The sequence below is a fragment of the Schistosoma haematobium genome, chromosome 6, assembly GCF_000699445.3.
Source record: "Schistosoma haematobium chromosome 6, whole genome shotgun sequence".
NCBI classification, from domain to species: domain Eukaryota; kingdom Metazoa; phylum Platyhelminthes; class Trematoda; order Strigeidida; family Schistosomatidae; genus Schistosoma; species Schistosoma haematobium.
The window spans coordinates 7,680,660-7,688,074 of NC_067201.1; positions in this window are offsets into that span (position 1 = coordinate 7,680,660).

Below are 7,415 nucleotides of genomic sequence, written 5' to 3' on the forward strand. Positions count from 1 at the left end.
TTTGATTGAGATCATGAACCGATTGGTGTTAGACCACCACTGAAATCCTGGAAACACTGGACAGCCGTTCCGTCCTTTTGTGGGACCCCTCGTCAATGCTCATCCACGATCCAGCCTCGCGAGATTCGAAACCAAAATCATTAAATTTTGGCAAAATATCTAGAAGTAATTTTACTTTTCAACTAGTCAATCATGAGAAGAAATCGTATAATTTTCTTAAATTTTTATTATCATATTACTTATAGTTATTGCTAAATATGAAAAAAGTAATTACTCTTCAGTACGTTATTGTATTTAATGGGTATTTTAAATTTTCTACTGTTTGACCTACGAAAAAAATTCTCGTAGACACTTCATTAACTGGTTTTTAATGAGATGCAATGCATACTAATCAAGTGAAGTTTGTTGGGTATTGCTCATTTGGTTATCTCCAGTTTATATGTAAATACATTTGACTGTTATGATTTATGACCCTCCTAATTATCATGTGACGAAGTCGCCAACCAGATCGTCGACCTATATGACCTTGTCTCTGTGCTAAACCAATGGTGCGTTGACCAGCAGCAGCAACGTCGATTCAACTCTGAGTCCTTATTGGTCCTCTGTATAGTAGCTTCCTGCTTAATCCAGTTCGCTAGATATAAACCATTCCCGAAACTGACTGGACTATGTACCAGACCTACTAATTATACACTTAATTTGATGTATTAAAAAGTATTTTTTCGTTTTGAAGATGATATTTTCCAGTATTAATCATCAATAGACTAAATAGCAATTAATAACTTTGCGTATATTAAGTGTAAAATCTTCAGAAAAATCAAGCTGTTATTCGTTCAATTTCGTGATTTGGTATACAAAACGGATGCATTGATTCAACAATTCAACTTAAGTTCCAAAATTCATTCAGTAAAAAAGTGTTAGTAAGTGGAAAGGATACTACCGAAGGACTTTGATATTTTGACCCATTTTAGTCAATCGGAAAGCAGCATGTAAATGGATTATACTCCAAAATAAAAAAAAACTAAGGAGAATATATTGTTTATGAGCGATGAATAAATCTTTACAATTCGACTATAGATCCCTAAAGATTGAAGTTTAAGAATTGGATTGTGGTTCAGTATTAAAAATAGAAGTTAGTTTATGCCATGACTTCTAATCTTAACCATAAGCCCTACTCCTGAACCTATCGTACTCGAGTCCTAACCTCTAACACAAATCTTTAATCTTGACTCTAGAAAATATTGCAGTAAAAAATTACTCTGTTTCGTGTTTCTGTGCACCCATGCACCGTCATTCTATTTCCGCATTCACATATAAGTATCTTCTTCAGCAATCCAACATCTTGTAAATATCTAGTGATGTTTTCTTTACAAATATTGGTCACTATACCGTCCACTGTTAACAACCTGATTTTATATAGCTCGATAAACTTGATCCTATGCTGATATATGCTCCATGACCTGGAAGTCCTTTTCTCTATCCTTATTGGTTCAGCAGTACACTTTAACTTTACCAAATTTCCAATATGCTTTGAGAAATTGGTAATGATTTGACTATCCAAAATAGCAAATATATATATATGAATCTCCCTATGAGTTCTGTCTTCATAATTTAATTTCACTGTGGTGATATGTTGTGGTAACTTGAACCTGTGTACATATGTGTCCCAGGTTCTATGTTGTTTACAACTAAATCACTTTTTGGTTTCATTAACATTAATCACCTACGTGGTAAAACATTTTTAGACTATCTAGTTAACCAGCTAATTATTCCATGGTATTTAGCCTTGTATAAACTAACTTATTGATAATCTTTTGTCTATTTACTCTCTTTCATTTCATTGTAAAAACAATAAATAAATATTCAAGAGCTACCAAGTAATCTGTCATGATGCATCATTTCTCCCATTTCAAATTAAACATTGTTTCCAAAATCAACATAACCAACTTCTTGTTTTAAATACAGATTAATTTATGGAATCGAAACAAATCGACCGTAGGATATGCATAACATATATATGCAGTTGAATTCATGAGTCGATCTAAGCTAGATCATCACTGAAAACCTGAAAGCATTGAATGGCCGTTTCATTCTAGTATAGGACTTCTCAGTAGTGCGTGCTCACGGACCCATGACCTTAGGTCTCACTCGCTAACGTTTAACCTCTAGACCAGTGGACCGACATCCAACGGTGTTTATGTTTAACTTCCATCGATCCATGAATGACTACGTTTCAAAATGATTTCCTTAAGTTCTAGTGAAAAGTTGTGACCAATGGAGTCTCCACAAATTCCATTCTGATATATATATATATGTATATATATAATTCAAGGGTAGCTGGGTTGGAATTTTCCAATCGATTTATCATTCCAGACAGACTTATTATTTGCCTGTCTTACTATACACATATGGATATAAATTTATAACAGATATTAATATGATACACATTAAACAGATTAAATAGACAGATAGCGCTATGTATTTCTTTTGTTTTTTCTCTTTCTAAAAGAATGATCCATTAAACTGTTACAAAATTCAATGTCCAATAAGTTTGCTTCTTTTTTTGTACAGTGAATTCTGTTTGTTTGTTTGTTTGAATAGAAATGGTACTAGACAAATTTCGTTTAATTTAGTTACATTAATCATTGAAATTTAGTAATATATTCATGAGAATCTGTGGGGTTTTTTTGGCTTTTCACAATTTGATTCTCATAAGATTTGAATAATTTGACATAGAAACTAACTGAAAGAGTAATCGATAAAATTAAAACACCGGTAAATAGTAAATCTGTGTTCTATAAGTTGTCAACAATTTTCTCATTTTATTCATGGTTATATAATAAAATATACCTTTGTGGGTCAGGGTAATTTTACATTGATTTTCAGGAGAACCAGACATCATCCAGATTTTCATGTGATAATCCAAACAGCACAGCTCAATCCCGCTTCACAAGAGAACTAGATACCATATAGGCTTAAACGCTACAATCTGAAAAGTACAGCTCAATCCCACTTGCAGGAAAACCAGATATTACCCAGGTTTAAACTTTATAACCTGAACAGTACAGCTCAATCCCGCTTCACAGGAAAACCAGACACTATATAGACCTAAACGCTACAATCTGAATAGTATAGTTCAATCCCGTTGCGCAACCACATAGGTACCAAGCACCCTGATTGACCATCTCATCTTATTTACTGATCCATGTTTTCAAATGGCACTCGACTCTTATCTGCCTCATAGATTGTCACGAATAGACTGAAATTATGAGTTGAGGTGGGGTACTACTACTACTACTATGAATACTATTAGTAGCATCAGTAGTAGTTGTATTAGTTAAGGAAGAGGAAGTTTGGAAATTTCATCATTGTTTCACACTATTAGTTCAATATATAACTTTACAATAGTGTTCACTGTCACATAATTTCCGTCATGGTTTAAACTGACTGATGCTTTGTACCTCTTATAATAAACAAAATTGGTTATCAGAAAAGAGGTGTGTTTTTTGTGGGCTAAACTTTGATTAACCTCATACTTGAAAAAAGATTCAAACAATCTTGGCTAAACTATAAGACTGACCAAGTGCATTCCTGAATAACAACGGGAAGATACAAGCAAAACAACACCAAGTGATCACAATTGGTTGATCACTGGGTGGTGATCAATGTCATGTGTTTCACGTCCTTCTTAGTGCATATCGAATCCTGTCCTGTTGACTACCTCCAACCATCATCTAATCTCAACATAGCGCACGCAGTGTCGAGCCACCTAAACTAGTGGCCACATTGCAACTTGTTCGATAGCATTCGATCTGCACTAAAAAGGACTTGACACACATGACATTGATCACCACCCAGTGATCAATCAATTGTGATTACATCTCAGTCCTACAGGAGGTCGGTTGCGGCCCGGACAGCTCAATGGTAACATCTCTGACTGTGAAGCTGGGTGACACGCGATCGAATCCGTCAGGGAGCACCAGTTCCATCAATATTACAGGTACACCTTGCTGACGAGTACCAATTAGCACGAAACCCGGGTCCAGGGTTTCCTGTTGACTACCTCCAACCACCATCTAACACCAAGTGAACTTAATCTTTCAATTTCTTCCACTTTAATATTTTTAATGTTGGTTTCTTGGTTCTCACATAGGTGATATTTTATTAAAATATTTTACGAATTCTCTTATTAAACTTTAAGTAGTCGAATGACCACTTAACCACATGTTTTTGATTCCTACAAATTATTATTTTGATTATTATAATTCCCTCCTCCGCCTTCTTCTTCCAAATACTCAATTCATTATTTGACATTATTCTTATAATCAGTTTGAAATTATAGAAATATTATATTACACCACCATTCGAATGTTGGCAGAAGGCCTATGCTCCTCCACGAGGGGTAACAAGCGTAAGTTAGTAACTACTCGATTTGCATTGTCTTATGGTTTTAAATTATATATATATAAAGAACTGAGTGAGAATAAATTTCTTCCTTCTATTCATCTGCTTTAAACATAGGGGTTGAACAATTTTAGTCTATTCGCTCATTGCAAACCATTGAGATACATGGATAGGGGGGGTAATCGGTGTTCATTGTTGAATATACACTAACTACAACAAAACAGTTGTTCAATTCATTGAAGTGATTCTAGTAATTAGAAATCAACTAAGAACCATTATTTTTTATATTGATGAAAGCGAGTTATCATAACTCTAGTAAACGATAATGTTTTTAGAATATCAGCGTCCCAGTTTCCATCAATAATTCAGACTAATACACAATCTAGAACATGTGATTTTTTGCAGTCGGCTTAAACTAGACAGAACAGAATTTCAATTTTGATAGAGTTTTGTTCTTTGAGCTGGATGGTTTAGTGATGGAGAGTTCATCGTTCTTCTGAACGACATCATCAGCACAAACTTCAGGTAAAGAGAACAAAACTCCATCAAAATGATCCATCTGAGCTATAAGTCTTCTCCACCATCTCAAAATCATATGAGCGTAGTACGCTTCTCGTTGTTCGAAAATGGAGGCATTTCGCGAAAAGGCAGGCTTTCACTTGAGAACAACTGTATTTTCTCCACGACTGTCTTCGTCAGCATGTTCTACCAACAAGTATATGATACAGACCTTCAATCAACTCCCCAATAGATGGAGAATAGCTGAGCAAAGTGGAAGGAAAATGGTACATCTAATGATAACTGATGCACACTACAGAATTTCAATTCAAAAGTTTTACTCTTGGATTTGAATAATTCTTTATACTATTTTACCTGTCCTGTTTGGTCATTAAACAGATAAATAAATACAATATTGCATTTAACCATAATCTAGTGAATGAGAACGCAGGTGAGGAAGAGCAATTTATGTTTTAATGCAAAATTACAGAGCTCTTTCATAAAATGTGAAAACCATACATCAATTATTTCATTTGCAAATCTATCAATTGTCTCTTATATCCTTCATGCTTCTTCCATTTCCCTATTCCTTTATGTCTCCCTTTCTATTTTCTTCAGTTCAATCTTCCCAACCTTTTAATTGATATTCCATTTTTGATCGGTGTCAGATACTACTTATATCTGTCAACATAAGTAGCATGCACCACAATAATACTTATTAAAACCATGTTAATTTTTCTGATTCATAACTCGTCACACTCGTGAATGTTTATCGAGTGATGTGTTTGGGCTATGTGGTACAAAAGGTTAACTACTGCCTTTTTTGAAGTACAATATTGACTTGTGTAGATGTAGGTTGAAAGAAAGTTAAGGATTGTCAAACCAAAATATTATATCAGTCTATGAACTAACTGACTTTCGACATCCACACGATTACCGTGTGGAGAAGTTGAACAACATGGCATGGAATCGGTCACACACATCGGTCTTTCCTTAAATCTGAAACTTTAAAGTGATTTTATACATTTTATTATTGATTCATCTTTTCTTCTACTACTACTGTAGTGAACAGAACACGGGTAGGGACAATCGAATGTATTTAACACAAAATTACAGGACTTGTTAATAAAATCTAACAATCAAATAGTAAATACATAGTTTGCGAAATGTCCACCAATTGTCTCAAAATAACTCAGACTTCATTATTCTTGCATTTTCATACAAATTGCATTTTGCTTCCATTCTTTACTGTTCGATCCTCTTGTCTCTCTGCTTCCAGACGTTGTGTTCACGACTAACATCATATACTACTTATGTCAATATAAGTAGCGCACACCACACTACTACTAATATTTTTACCACTTGTGCTACATTGGAATTTCTCTTGATAGTTTCGTTTTGCTATGCTGATATCATGTGACAAGTTAAATCAGAGTACATACATATACCAGGTTCTATATTGATTATGACTGTTCCAGTTTCACGGTCTCATTCCTGATATTATTTTATGATAATTGACTATCAAGTTTGGAATATAAATTCGTATTTGCATATAAAACATTAATTAGATAATAAATTATTTGTGTTACATTTCTTATGAAAATGCTAATAAAATGTAAGGTCTATTGTTTCAACATCGTACAATGTTATGTGTTCAGTCAATCGTTATACGGAATGGTATTCATTGGGAGTAACTCACTATTAAAATATAAATGTATATAGTAGAAGACATAAACCATCTTCTAACATCAGTATCTAGTAAGCATAATTTTCTAAGTATCTATAAGTGAAATCTTTTAGTTTGTAAGAACTTATTTATTTAGCTAAATAAATCATTTAAAGTATACATATTCGTAAACATGTTCAATAATCTATGGTTTGTTTTGAGAAACTTAATCGTTTAGTTTTAATGTCAACAATGTTTCATTCACCGAGTAAATATCAGGTCATAGATAATAATAATAATAATAATAATAATAATAATAATAATAATAATAATAAGAGCACTTGTGTCAAAGACTACAACCAGAGGTCTAAGAAGCTGCTAACAAAAATTAAGACTAGAATCATATTAGCCCAACCACCTACTGCCCCGATGTGCGATGTTTCATGATGTAGGAGTAGGTTGGAAGAAAGCTAGGGGTGGCCAGAACAAAACATGGCACAAATCCATCAAGTCACTGACAAGTGGACTGAGCTATGTTGGTAGGTTTAGACTACCTGGTTGGGATCCGTGAGCTGATAGCAACCGATGGTTAGAGACCTTGAATGATATGGCTCAAAATCGTTTGCAATGATGCAGGTGCATCCGCTCTTTGTGTTCTCCCGAGTTCTAATCTTCTTAATAATTCATGTCCCTTGTTTGTCCTCTTTCCAAATTTATTTCACTGGATTATACTCTTTTGAATAACATCTTCAAACCCCAATCTTTCCGATTACTGTTTATACTTTTACTACCTCTACCACTACGGGATTTGTATTAACAATTAAATCTCTGTGCTAATATGGTATGG